Source organism: Marmota flaviventris, chromosome 17 (genome assembly GCF_047511675.1).
Source record: "Marmota flaviventris isolate mMarFla1 chromosome 17, mMarFla1.hap1, whole genome shotgun sequence".
In the NCBI taxonomy this organism is placed as follows: Eukaryota; Metazoa; Chordata; class Mammalia; order Rodentia; family Sciuridae; genus Marmota; species Marmota flaviventris.
The window spans coordinates 26,825,179-26,839,897 of NC_092514.1; the positions used below are offsets into that span (position 1 = coordinate 26,825,179).

The 14,719-nt window shown below is 44.3% G+C and overlaps 1 protein-coding gene across 1 annotated transcript in view; it reads left to right on the plus strand.

Annotated features, from left to right (window-relative positions):
• Positions 1-519: 519 nt before the first annotated feature.
• Positions 520-14,719, plus strand: part of LOC114082032 (transmembrane 4 L6 family member 5-like) — a 35,890-nt gene continuing 21,690 nt past the window's right edge. The window contains exon 1 of the transcript XR_011704904.1: positions 520-960. The gene's annotated coding sequence lies outside the window, so the exon portion shown is untranslated. The remainder of the gene's footprint in view (positions 961-14,719) is intronic.

Below are 14,719 nucleotides of genomic sequence, written 5' to 3' on the forward strand. Positions count from 1 at the left end.
AAACAAATATTAAGAATATAAAATGAAGCCAGGTATGGTGGCACATGCTTGTAATCCCAGATCTTGTGAGTCTGAGGCAAGAGGATCATGAGTTCAAAGCCAGCCTCAGCAACTTAGTGATGCCCTAAGTAACTCAGTAAGACCCTGTGTTAAATAAAATAAAAAAAAAAAAGACTGGAGATATTCTGTGGTTAAGTGCTCCTGGGTTCAATACCTAGTCATTCATATATATATATATATATATATATATATATATATATATATATATATATATATATATATGAAGCCTACAATCATCTTTTTTATTTCTTTCTGGGAGGAACGCTCTCCATGTGACAAAGGGAAATTATGAGGCCACTGTACACAATTTTTGAGCTTCCTAGTTTACCAAATATTCTCCTGTACTAAGGAATCCTTACAACCAGCTCAGGAGGCAAATGGTACCACTCTACCCTTTATAGAGATGAGGCAATTGTGACTTAGAGACATATAATGGCTTGGTGATATGTTCAAACAGGTAAGGAATCAAAGAAAGACTACAAACACCTGGGTGCAGAAAAAGAAGACACGGACACTAGGCAGCTTTCAGTGTGTGACTAACTCCACCAAGTGCTCCATCAGCATCCACCCCTACTCCTCACAAGCTGCAGCTGGTGATAGGGCCTCTCTCCCTTATCATCGTGATTCTGCCAGTTTCTACCACATCTTTTCTCCAACCTTTACTCATGCTCCAGCCTGTTTTCCTCTGGACCCAGGGACCTCAGGCTCACTTTCATTCACTGCCTCACCATGAAACCATGGAACCGTGCTTGCTGTGTGGGACTCTTTCTAACTACTCTTTCTCTAGTCTGCATCGTGGCCAATGCCTTCCTACTGGTACCTGATGGGAAGACCTGCAGCACTGACCAACTCAGCGTGCATGTCTTGCTCATGCCTGGCTTCATCGGCGGGGGATTGATGGTGAGGAGTCTAGAGCACAGGCTGAAAGGATAAAAGAAACTGAAGTTAAAGACCAGGCATTGTAAAGCTTCTAAGCTGCAAAGCCTGAGTTAAAATGTAAAAGACCAGGTATTGTAAAGTTTCTAAGCTACACTCAAAGCCTGACATTCCTGTGGCAGTTAAGACAATTCCCGCAACCGCCCATTAGGTGTGTGTCGGAATTTCCCCCTTGACTACCTAGTTGCTTAATAACCCGGACCCCAAGCAGCTCAGCACGTATGCACTCCGGGGCCTAAACCAATCAGTTTAAATGTATACCCCGCTTTAGGACTAACCTATCACCCCCGCCCGACCTGTTCCGCCAATGAATGTGCTAATCAAGTTTGAGAGTTGTTGTTGGATTTTCCCTGCACCTCATGATGATTTGTTCTGATGTATGCAAAGCCCCCGCCCTCCCCAAAAAGTGTACTTAAGCACTGCTTAACTCTACTCGGGGCTCTTGGCCGGTCTCCCTTCTTGAGTGAGCCTGGAGCCCCAGCATGCTGGATCCTCAATAAACCCCCTTTTGCTGTTGCATGAGTCGGTCTCTTGGTGGTCTCTTCCTCCCTTGTTCTCCGGACCCTTACAAGGCCAGTGGCCAGGGGTGTGGACACAACATCAGGGGTTCTGGATGTAAAGGGAGGGGAGAGGGAAAAGGATGGAGCTCAAGAAGGGTGGCAAGTGCTTTGTGGGGACAAGGAATGTGCCAATCCTCCCCCTACACACTCTGTAGACAGCCCTGGAGGAGCCCCCAGTGACCTGAGCTGAATGTTTGAAGGGAAGGGGAAGGCAGGGAAGGGAGGCTCAAGTTTCTAAAGAGCTTTTATTGTGGGTCAAAATATGTCCTACCTGACCCTCCGTTCCTCCCCAGCTAAGCAGATGTTGGGGACCCCTCACTACAAGGGTCAAGCAAAAGCAGAACCTGGTTGTGTGGGTGGTTATCAGGGAAAAGGAATGATAAGCATGGGGGGGGGTGTCAAAAAGGCCTGGAGCCAGGCAGTGATGTCACCCATCAGTCATGTTACCTCTCAGCTTAGAGTTGCCCCTCCCTCCTCCACATCCACTCTCTCTCAGCCCACATGCTGGATGCCCACTCTGTGCTGGGTGCTAAGGACAAACTCAGAAGCAAGTCACCATGGCAGAGAAGTTGCCCCCAAGGCTTCCTGGAGATGAGGATCTGCTGGGAGAAGTGGAGAAAGAGGGGACACAGATTTCCTGATCTCCTCCTCTCTTTCCACATTTAGAGGAAGTTTTAGATGGTCAACTAGTGTAATATTTTTGTGGGGCAAAGTTGAAAGCTCTACCCAGCAGAGTTTCCCTCTTTTCAGGACAGATGACAAAATATTCTCTAGAAAAAGTCTCACACGTCCCTCTTCCAGGTCACATCTCTATTAGATAAATGGGGATACCTCTCCTTTAACAACAACTCCTTCTTGCCTTCTACTTCTCATCTTTTACAAAGATTCATGGCTGTTGGACTCTACTCCATCTCTCTGATCTCAACTCTCTCAGAGATGTCACACTCCTCCCACACGAACACACTCCCCAGTGTCACATCATGTCCCTTCTCCAACTTAAACTATGCCCCTCTCCTTCACCCAGTCTAACTAGTCTTCTTCACTGGCAATCCCTAAGCCTATGCTTCCAACATTCTCACTCAAAGCTATCTTCCTTCTCCTCCACAACTTGAGTCACTCTCAGAAAATGCCACATTAAGCCACAGAGACACAACAAGGTTCCTGCTCCCCTGGAAACCTGTGTTCCTTTGTGGAGGTAAATATTATGAGGAAGCAAGGCTAGAAGCCCCATGAGAGCAAGGACTGCTTGTTTTTGTTTGGTTGCGGTGTGCCTGGTGCCTAGACCAGTGCCTTTACCTAACAGGAAGTTGGTTAACAGTCACCAAATAAATAAGGATGATTTCAGACAGGAGTGGGTATCACCAAAAATAAAATAAATGGGGCTGGAGGTAGAGCTCATGGGTAGGGCACAAACCTAGAATTTGCGAGATGTTGGGTTTGATCCCCAGCACTATTGCAAGCAAGAGAGAAAGAGAGAGAGAGAGAGAGAGAGAGAGAGAGAGAGAGAGAGAGAGAGAGAGAGAGAGAGCACAAGCCAGCCGGACATGGTAGTGCATGTCTGTAATCCCAGGAATTCAGGAGGCTGAGACAAGAGAATCACAAATTTGAGAAAATCCTGGGCAATAAATAATTAAAAGGCCTGGGATATGGCTTGATAGAAAATACCCCTGAGTTCAATTGCCAGTACTTCCAAGAGAGACAGAGAGAGATAAGAAAATTGTGAGTTTGATTGAGGTCAACTTGGGAAAATTAGACCATATTTATAGACGTGGGGTGGTGGGGAAGAGAGTTCATGCTAAAGATATAACTCAGGGGCAGAGTGCCCTCTGTTGGTTGTTCAATCCCTAGTATGAAAGGAAGGAAGGAAGGAAGGAAGGAAGGAAGGAAGGAAGGAAGGAAGGAAGGAAGGAAGGAAGGAAACAGCATCTACGGCAAGTAGCTTGGGGATTTTTCTTTTATGTGTGTGTGTGTGTGTGTGTGTGCATCTGCATGGGAGTAAACTCAGGGCCATGTGAATGCTAAGCACATGACCTGCTACTAAGCTGCATCCCTAGCCCCAGCTCAATGTAGTTTTACAAAGTGAACATACCGATCTACCCAACACCCACTTCCAAAACCAACTCATCCATGCCCCTGTAGTCCCGGCTCCTCAGGAAGCAGAGGCAGGAGGATCTTGAGGCTGACACTAGGAGTTCCAATTGACCTGGGTGAAACAGCAAAACCCCAAATCATATAACAAATGAACAAAAAAACACAGATCATATTACCAGAATCCCAGATATCCCATCACCAGGTACTACCCCAAAACCAACAAGGTTAACCATTATTCTATCTTCTAACCCCAGAAACTGCTTTGGTCTCTTTAGTATTCTACATAAATTGAAATTATACACTATGTGTTCTTTTGTGTCAGGCTTCCTTAGCATAATATTATATTTGTGATAGCCACCCATGTTACTTTGTGTAGCTCTACTTTTTTATTTCTTATGCATTCCATCATGTGAATATACTTCAATTTAAACATTCTACTGTTGGTGGACACTTGGATAGTTCCCAGTTTGGGTTTATTGCAAAATATGTTGCTATCATCCTTCCTGTAGGTGCCTTAGGTGAACATATGTGATTATTTCCATTGTTACTCTTAGAGAGGAGTAACACTGCTGACTCCTAACATTTGCAAATATTCAGTGCTAATACTGGCAAATAGTTTGCTGGAGTTTTTTATATCAATTCATTCCTATCAGCACAGTGTGAGAGTTCTAGATGCTCCACACCCCACTGGATTGAAGTAGATCCCTCTAGCATTTGTGTGGAAAATGGATTGTGGTGAGCCATTCCTATAGACCGTGGCCGCCATTAGAAGATGGCGCCGGCTTCCACTGTGGCCTGTGATAAACAACTCCTTTTATGGAGAATTGGCGCGCAATCCCTTACCACCCTATGAGAAAGATCCACGTGGCAGCTTGGGATTGGTATGCGGGAGGCTTTATTAGGCTGTGCTTGGGCGCTCGGCGGGGGGTTGCTAGAAGATGATACATGAATCAAGGCCTGAATAAACTGCTGAAAGAAGAATCCTGTGTCGTGTTTTCCCTTGCCGGCGAGGGGTCGCGACAATTGGTGGCCCGGACGGGGAATTATATTCCTCGAACCCAGGATCCAGAACTTTCAGCAGTCAGGGTGGTGCACCGGTAAGTTCCCAGGTAAAGTGGGAATCCGCAAGCTAATAGCGGGACGCTCCTCAGTAAAGAAAGAGAGAGCAAGAAAAGGGACGCTCCCCTGTAAAAGGAAGAGAGCGGGGAATTCATAGAACGGAACGCTCCCCTGTAAAAGGAAGAGAGCGGGGATTTTTGTACTTTCATTTTCTTTATAGCTCTAAAAACATTATGGGCGCTACCTCTTCAAGCCCAATTTTGTTGGCCCTAGATGGGTTGTTACGTTCAAAAGGACTTAAGGTAAAGCAGAGTACTTTGCAAATGTTTTTGAGAGAAGCTGACATAGCAGCTCCTTGGTTTGCCTTTTCAGGAAGTCTTACGATTCCTAGCTGGGACAAATTAGGGAAAGATCTAGATTTTGCTTGTGAGCAAGGCACCTTAGAGGGTGGCGTTATACCACTTTGGAAGTTAGTTAGAGGATGTATAACAGATGGTCAATGCCAGGAAGCTGTGAGTGAGGGTCAAGCTATTCTTGAGCAACTGCATGAGGAAAAATCTGAAGGATCATGTAGTGAAGTGGCAGAGAGTATTAAGAGTAAGAGTAGTGAGAAGGCAAAAGAGCTTGAAAATAAAAATAGGAGAAGGCTCTATCCAGACTTGACCGAATTCAAAACACCTGAGGACACAAGCGACTCAGAGAGTTCTGAGGACCTTGATATATTGTTACAACAACTACGTAAGATAAAAATGAAAAAGAAGAAAAAGGAGACACAAGGCGCGCATGCCTACTGTAAGAAGGGGGAGGGATCTAATATTGGTCAACAACATTCTGAGGAGGAGGAGGTTGAAAATTTAGAAGAAGATATGGTGCCGGTTGCCCAACCCCCGTATGTGGGGGGGAGCCAAGGTTCCGGGAGATCTTTTCATGCGCAAGTTTGGAGGACAGTTAATACAGATATGGGACTTGCATACCCTGTATTTCAGGACAATAACAGGGGAAGATATCATGAGCCTTTAGACTTTAAGATAATTAAAACCTTGGCAGAATCTGTCCGCACTTATGGCATAGATGCCGCTTTCACTCTCACTCAGGTGGAGGGACTTACTAGATTTTGTATGACTCCTTCAGATTGGGCTAGTCTAGTCCGTGCTTGTGTTTCCACAGGGAAGTACTTGGATTGGAGAGCATTTATGCTAGAGGGTGCAGTAGAGCAAGCTGCCCAAAATCATGCAGCGGGACGCCCTGCCTGGGATAAGGATATGCTTTTGGGGCAAGGCAGGTTTGCTAATCAACAAACAGGATACCCCCCCAACATTCACGCCTTGCCAAGATCATTCTTGGGAGAAACATCAGGTCGCTAAAGGTTTCTCCCTTTCCCCCTCTCTTAAAAGATACTTGTATAATTCTTCCAACAATAATTCCTCTATAGGAGCAGGTTGGTCTTGGTTTCAATGGTTGATTTCCAATGAAAAGGGGGCCACAGCTGATATTTCCGCTTTGGCTCAATTACGAGGAGTCCAAAGTTGGCTGTTTAATGTTTCTGGTAGTACCCAAGACTCGGAGCGAGGTAGGAGGCTTAAAATTTTTGCAAATAATTCACAATTATCTAATGCTACATTACCCTCCACAGCAGTCTGTCTCCAATCTCCGTTCCTGTTTCTTTTGGCTAATGTTACATTACAGGGGATGCTTAATTGTTCTAATACTACTTGCTACTTGTCTGAGTGTTGGAATGGCTCCTGGACTACGGCAGTGGTTATGAAAATTCCAACCTTTGTCCCGATCCCAGTTACTGCAGATCCTATTGTTGAATTGATTAGAGCCCGTAGAGATTTTGGAATTACGGCAGCTATAGTGACAGCTGTGGCGGTATCTGCTGCTGCAGCAGTTACAGCTGGAGTAGCCATGGCCAGCCAGGTACAAACTGCTGCCACTATTAATCAGGTTATTCAACAAACATCCACTATACTTGAGTCTCAAAGTAGAATTAATCAACACATTTTATCTGGGATTCTGGCTGCTAATCAAAGGATAGATCTGCTTCAAGCTCAAGTTGAGGAGTTGTCTGATCTAGTACATTTGGGTTGTGTCGATCAACGTGCGCATTTATGTATAACCTCTGTCAGATTTAATGATTCCAGAAATGCCTCCCGCATCATCGGGGAATATCTATCCGGAACCTGGTCCATGGAAGCAGAAAACTTGATCCAGTCTCAACTAACTAACTCAGATTGCTGTTTTGAATAGTACCCGTGTCGAACCAGTGACTTTGGGTCAATTCACCAGTTGGTTGTCCTCTGCCTTTTCCTTTTTTAAGGAATGGGTGGGAATGAGCATTTTTGGGGCAATGTGTTGCTTCGGTGTTGTACTTTGTTTGTGGCTTCTCTGTCGCCTTAAAACTCGCCATGCAAAATAGAAGGCTATGATCGTACAGGCTCTTGCGGCCTTAGAAAATGGCATTTCTCCACAAATCTGGCTTGCACATCTTAAACAGTGATTTCTGGGCATGGCCATTGCACCCCAAGTTAGTTTCACATTGCACTGGGATTGGCATGTCCTCTTCCTTATTCTCTCCCAGTGCTGAATAGCCCTTGCACTCTGCAGGTCTTGTTACCATTGCACGCAGATGGGTTTCAGGACTGGTCTTTCTTCTCGGCTACAGACTCTTTACCTTCCTCTGGGGCTTAGGGATTGTGTTGCCAACTTAAATTTTGTCATTATTACCAGGCTACCTGTGTTATCCTACTTCTCACCGTCGTCACGATGCAGGATGCGAGGCAAGGCACTGCACTTGAGTGATCCCTCAACGGACCTCAAGGAAAGCATGTCCTATTGCATGCGGGTTTGACGTCCACGCCCCGCCCTATGAAAAAAGGCGTCGGCTGATATGGGACCAGGTCTAAGGAAGGGCCCTCCTTAGGACTGAACCATACATTGCAGCCACTTCTGCACAGTGGGATAGGACCTCTACTTTCGCCTGCATTGTTTTACAAAACAGAAGGGGGAACTGTGGTGAGCCGTTCCTATAGACCGTGGCCGCCATTAGAAGATGGCGCCGGCTTCCACTGTGGCCTGTGATAAACAACTCCTTTTATGGAGAATTGGCGCGCAATCCCTTACCACCCTATGAGAAAGATCCACTGGCAGCTTGGGATTGGTATGCGGGAGGCTTTATTAGGCTGTGCTTGGGCGCTCGGCGGGGGGTCGCTAGAAGATGATACATGAATCAAGGCCTGAATAAACTGCTGAAAGAAGAATCCTGTGTAGTGTTTTCCCTTGCCGGCGAGGGGTCGCGACAATGGATGGTAGGAGGTCAGCCATAAATGCAGAAAGATGAGATTAATGTCATGAAGGGAAGACAGTATCTTGAAATAGCCAGTGGCCATGGTGATAGAGAAAAATGAGGGGATTTGAGATATAAACGATATTGTCTCCTGAATTTAAGATGACAGTTCTCTTTTCATGAGGACAATTAGATAGTAGGAAAGAAGACAAAAAGCTTACACCACAGAAGGAAGGTAATACTTTGATCAAAAGTAAAATTCTTGAGGAAGCAGGTCATTTGAAATTGGTAAATGTGGTTTGGGGGTGTAACTCAGTGGTAGAGCACTTGCCTAGAATGGCAAGACCCTGGATGAGATCTTCACCAACACAACACACACACACACTAGTAAATCCAGAAGGCTATTCTAGGTATCTGTGGATCATGGATCCTCCCAGTAAGTGACCTCACCAGAAAAGTTAAGCAATGGGGTCAGCACTGGCCCTGGATCTGCCCTGACACAGGAGGAGGGGAGCAAGAGTGCTCCTGCAAATTTGGTTCCTCTGCGGTTGCTGGGGATGATATAACAGAACTAAAACTCTCAGCCCCTTCCCTGGAAAAGAGCAAAATCCTGCCTTGTGTAGTATAAGCCAGACAAGATCAACAGGGAGGGAAGGATCAAAATGGCCGTGGAATTCCAGGGATGGGAGATGAACAAAGAACCTGGCCTGGGCTATGAAGACAATGACAAGGCTGGAGGCAGAGTGAGGAGCCTCAAAGGGATTTGGAAACCCTCCTTTCAGAAGGCTCTGTGGGGCATACCTGGATTGCCAGTGGCTCCAGAGGCTTAGGTAGAAGGATCACAAGTTCAAATCCAGCCTCAACAACTTAGGGAGGCCATAAGCAACTCATTGAGACCCTGTGTCTAAATACAAATGTAAAAAAGGGCTGTAGATGTGGCTCAGGGTTTAAGTACTCTTGGGTTCAATACCCAGTACCAAGGCAATGCAAAAAAAGAGAGAAAATTGTCTCACCCTCAACCCCCACCCCCAATTGAACCCAGCAACATTTTCCCTCTGAGCTACAGCTCTAGCCCATTATTTTTTATTTTGAGATGTGTTGCCAAGGCTGTCCTTGAACTTGCATCCTCCCTTCCCAATCTCCTGGATCTCTGGGCTCACAGGTGTGCCCCATCCCACCCTGGCAACACCAAGGTTAATCTGGTGGGGGCATGTATAATGAAGTGTGGGGTGGCATGGGGTAAGAACTAACGGGAATTAGTAAGGAAGCCAAGAACATCTTCCTTATGGAACATGATTAGGAATTGAATGAGAGAAGAAGGAGAAAGGACTGATAGATTCATTGAAGCAAAAGTCAAGAAGACTTGACTTTGGCAAGGCGCAAAAGGATTAAAGTTTTTTAGCCTAGGTGACCTGGTGGATGCTATTTTTCAATTAAAAGGATGAGGAAATCAAAGGGAGATGAATTTGGAAAATATTATGACGTCACTTCGGATACAGGCTGAATCTGAGCTAAAACCAAGACTTTGAGTGGACATCTTCTTCAGGCAGTTAGATTTGTTTCTGTAGGCATGTTCAGGTAACTATTGGCAATGGAATAGCTGATTCCCTGGGAGAAGTGATATTCCTGTGAAAAATATCACAGGAAGAAAAAACGATTAGGGGCTGGATCTTAGGAAATCCCATGCTCCACATCACAGCATTTGTGAGCATACTCAACCATATCCTAGCTCACCAGACCTTCCACCACCACTACCTCTTCCCACTGCTGAAGGCATTTATAGCTAAGGTGCATTTACTCTAAAGCAGTCTTGACACCTGGCCCCCCAGTTACGATTAAATCCTAAGAACAACTGTATGAGGTAGGTTTTACAAACCAATTTTACCTAGGACAAACTGAGACACAGAGAAACCAATTAGTTCATTGAGTGTGAAGTAGTGTGGCCCTGGCCTCAACTCAAGTCCTCCTGATTCCCAATCAGAAAGGAACCTACACCATGAGCCAAAATTTATAGGCAATATTTAATATTGAACCCAACCCTCAAGGAAGCTAAAATATGGACAGAGATAAGGTAAGCACATATATAATGATAAAGTAAGGTATTGCCCATTCATGTTCCAGGAGAGGCCCAAAAGGCTGAGGACATCATAGGCAACTTCCAGAGGAGGTAAAGACTTTGACAATCTGGTTTTGGTGCCAGATTCACACTATTACAGTGACTCTTGTCTCACAGGTGCTGTGTCCAGGAATCGGGGCGGTTCTGGTAGCAATTGAACATGCCAACTGGGTGAGATCCAAATTAAAAAGAGATTCAGCAGGGCATAGTACATACCCCAGTAATCCCAGTGACACTGGAGGTTGAGGTAGGAGCTTCTCAAGTTCAAAGCCAGCCTCAGCAATTTTTCAGGATCCTCTCTCATTAATAAGAAATCAAAAGGGCTGTGGATGAGGCTGGGGCTGTGGATCAGGTAGGCCTTTGCCTGGCATGTGTGAGACCATGTGTTTTCACAAATAAATAAATAAGCAAATAAATAAATAAAATACAGATCCATCAACAACTACTAAATGTATTTTTTTCTCTTTTTTTTATTGGTTGTTCAAAACATTACAAAGCTCTTGACATATCATATTTCATACATTAGATTCAAGTTGGTTATGAACTCCCAATTTTAACCCAAATACAGATTGCAGAATCACATCGGTTACACATCCACATTTTTACATAATGCCCTATTAGTAACTGTTGTATTCTGCTACCTTTCCTATCCTCTACTATCCCCCCTCCCCTCCCCTCCCATCTTCTCTCTCTACCCCATCTACTGTAATTCATTTCTCTCCTTGTTTATTTTCCCATTCCCCTCACAACCTCTTATATGTAATTTTGTATAACAATGAGGGTCTCCCTCCATTACCATGCAATTTCCCTTTTCTCTCCCTTTCCCTCCCACCTCATGTCTCTGTTTAATGTTAATCTTTTCTTCCTGCTCTTCCTCCCTGCTCTGTTCTTAGTTGCTCTCATTATATCAACGAAGATATTTGGTATTTGTTTTTTAGGGATTGGCTAGCTTCACTAAGCATAATCTGCTCTAGTGCCATCCATTTCCCTGCAAATTCCAGGATTTTGTCATTTTTTTAGTGCTGCGTAATGCTCCATGGTGTATAAATGCCACATTTTTTTATCCATTCATCTATTGAAGGGCATCTGGGTTGGTTCCACAGTCTAGCTATTGTGAATTGTGCTGCTATGAACATCGATGTGGCAGTATCCCTGTAGTACGCTCTTTTAAGGTCTTCAGGGAATAGTCCGAGAAGGGCAATAGCTGGGTCAAATGGTGGTTCCATTCCCAGCTTTCCCAGAAATCTCCATACTGCTTTCCAAATTGGCCGCAACAGTTTGCAGTCCCACCAGCAATGTACAAGAGTACCCTTTTCCCCACATCCTCGCCAGCACTTGTTGTTGTTTGACTTCATAATGGCTGCCAATCTTACTGGAGTGAGATGGTATCTTAGGGTGGTTTTGTTTTGCATTTCTCTGACTGCTAGAGATGGTGAGCATTTTTTCATGTACTTGTTGATTGGTTGTATGTCCTCCTCTGAGAAGTGTCTGTTCAGGTCCTTGGCCCATTTGTTGACTGGGTTATTTGTTATCTTATTGTCTAATTGTTTGAGTTCTTTGTATACTCTGGATATTAGGGCTCTATCTGAACTGTGAGGAGTAAAAATTTGTTCCCATGATGTTACCTCTCTTATTGTTTCTCTTGCTGAGCAAAAAACTTTTCAGTTTAAGTAAGTCCCATTTGTTGATTCTTGTTATTAACTCTTGTGCTATGGGTGTCCTATTAAGGAATTTGGAGCCCGACCCCACAATATGTAGATCGGAGCCAACTTTTTCTTCTATCAGACGCAGAGTCTCTGACTTGATATCTAGCTCCTTGATCCACTTTGAGTTAACTTTTGTGCATGGCAAGAGAAAGGGATTCAGTTTCATTTTGTTGCATATGGATTTCCAGTTTTCCCAGCACCATTTGTTGAAGATGCTATCCTTCCTCCATTGCATGCTTTTAGCCCCTTTATCAAATATAAGATAGTTGTAGTTTTGTGGATTGGTTTCTGTGTCCTCTATTCTGTACCATTGGTCCACCCGCGTGTTTTGGTACCAGTACCATGCTGTTTTTGTTACTATTGCTCTGTAATATAGTTTGAAATCTGGTATCGCTATACCGCCTGATTCACACTTCCTGCTTAGAATTGCTTTTGCTATTCTGGGTCTTTTATTTTTCCATATGAATTTCATGATTGCTTTATCTATTTCTACAAGAAATGCCGTTGGGATTTTGATTTGCATTGCATTAAACCTATACAGAACTTTTGGTAATATCGCCATTTTGATGATGTTAGTTCTGCCTATCCATGAACAGGGTATATTTTTCCATCTTCTAAGATCTTCTTCTACTTCTCTCTTTAGGGTTCTGTAGTTTTCATTGTATAGATCTTTCACCTCTTTTGTTAGGTTGATTCCCAAGTATTTTATTTTTTTTGAGGATATTGTGAATGGAGTGTTTTTCCTCATTTCCGTTTCAGAAGTTTTGTCGCTGATATACAGAAATGCCTTTGATTTATGCGTGTTGATTTTATATCCTGCCACTTTGCTGAATTCATTTATTAGTTCTAGTAGTTTTTTTGTAGACCCTTTTTGTTGAGAGCCACAGCCGAAGGGGCCCCAGCAAACTTCCAGCTGCCAGCAATCCAGCTGCCGGCTGATGATTGGCTCACAGCGGCCCCAGCAACATCTAGCTGATTGGCTCCTTGGCCCCAGCAACATCTAGCTGATTGGCTCCTCTGCGGTGATGCTCATTGGACTGTTTCCCTGCCCTTTCAGACCACGGAGCTGCTCATTGGGGGACTTTTTGGCTCTGCCCACGTGACCCAGCCAATCGGCCTCAAGAGCAGGAGGATTGTGGGAGGTGGAGAGAAGCTTGTGGGGGGAGAGACAGGCTTGTGGAAAGCCGGTGGTGGCAGTTGAGGCTCTGAGGGGTTTTTCCTGAGAGGCTGTTTGTTTGGCGTGTTTTGTTCTAAAAATAAAGTTAGTTTCTTTTGACAAGTGGCTCCTGATTGTGCCCAGCCAGACTGCGGCATCTGGTGGCCCGTACGGGGAGCGACTGAGGGTAAGTGAACTGCTCGCCCCTGAGGGCAGGGCGAGAGGATGGGTAGCCATTTTAAGATTCTTCTTTTGTTATTTTGTTTCACTTTTGTTTTAAGTTGCCTGTCCCTGGAGATGAGTGAGACGGAAGAAAAACCGCTCACATCTGAGGAAAAACTATTTACGTCTGAGGAACAGATAGGGAGAAAGGACGGATGCACATGTCAGGAGGATAGAAAGGCTATAATGACTTTTTGTTGTTCCCTTTTTATTTCATTCTGTCTCGGTTTTGTTTGGCGTCATCTTGTTGGGTTGTATTATAGTAGAAATACGGGATCAGAAATTAGTAAAAAACAAACTGAAAGAGTGTTAAGTAAATTGTTAGAGGAAGGAGGCATCCCAGTAAAATCAATAGCAGTCAGGGCATACGTTGATACAATACAAAAATGTAGCCCATGGCTTTTTAAGGAGGAGTTGTTAAATATATCACAATGGAACCATCATGGTGAAGATTTAAAAAGAATAGAAAAGAAAAGCCCAGGGACTCTGCCAGTTGGCACATTGCCATTGTGGACGTTCGTATCTTGTTTGCTTAGTCCAAAGCCTTCAGTTCAGACAATGGTAGAGGAAGGAGAAGACATAATGATTCAAGTAAAAGAGAAGGTCTCTCAAGTTAGTCAGACAGAGGAAAAGATTCAAGTAAAAAAGAAGGTCTCTCAAGTTAGTCAGACAGAGGAAAAGATTCAAGTAAAAGAGAAGGCCTCTCAAGTTAGTCAGACAGAGAAAGAAAGTGTAAAACAGAAAAAGCCATCAGGGGGAAAGTTACAACAGGAGATTGCTACTAACACCTTTCTATCACCAGAGGGTGTAAGTGTCCAACCAACAGCACCACCTCTACAGGAGACTGCTACTAACACCTTTCTATCACCAGAGGACGTAAGTGTCCAACTAACAAGGCCACCTCCATATGCTGGGAGGTCCCCAACCCCCGCAGTTGATAGTTGGGATCCTGAGACAAGATCTCAAATATTAACATGCCCTGTATTTGAGGCAGGAGGGCAGCGATTTTACCAAGTTTTAAATTTCAAAACAGTGAAGCAGCTAAAAGAGGCTGTAACAACCTATGGTCCTCAAGCACCCTTCACTGTAAGCTTGGTCGAATCCATTAACAACTTGAACATGACGCCAGCAGATTGGGCTAATATGTGTAAAGCTGTGCTAAATGGAGGACAATACCTGTTATGGAAGGTTGCCAATGAGGAATTTTGCAAGGAGACGGCTAGGCGAAATGCAGCAGCTGGTTATCCTCAGAGAAATCTAGATATGTTGTTAGGAAAGGGACCTTATGAGGATCAGCAGCAACAAATTGCATATGATCCTGGCGTATACGCACAAATTGCTGCAGATGCAATTAAGGCATGGAAGACTTTACAAGGACATGGAGGTTTACAAGGTCAATTATCTAAGGTAATACAAGGAGCTAATGAACCTTATGCTGAATTTGTAGATAGGCTTATTCAAACAGCTACCAGAGTTTTTGGGAATACAGAACAAGCAATGCCATTACTAAAACACCTGGCTTATGAG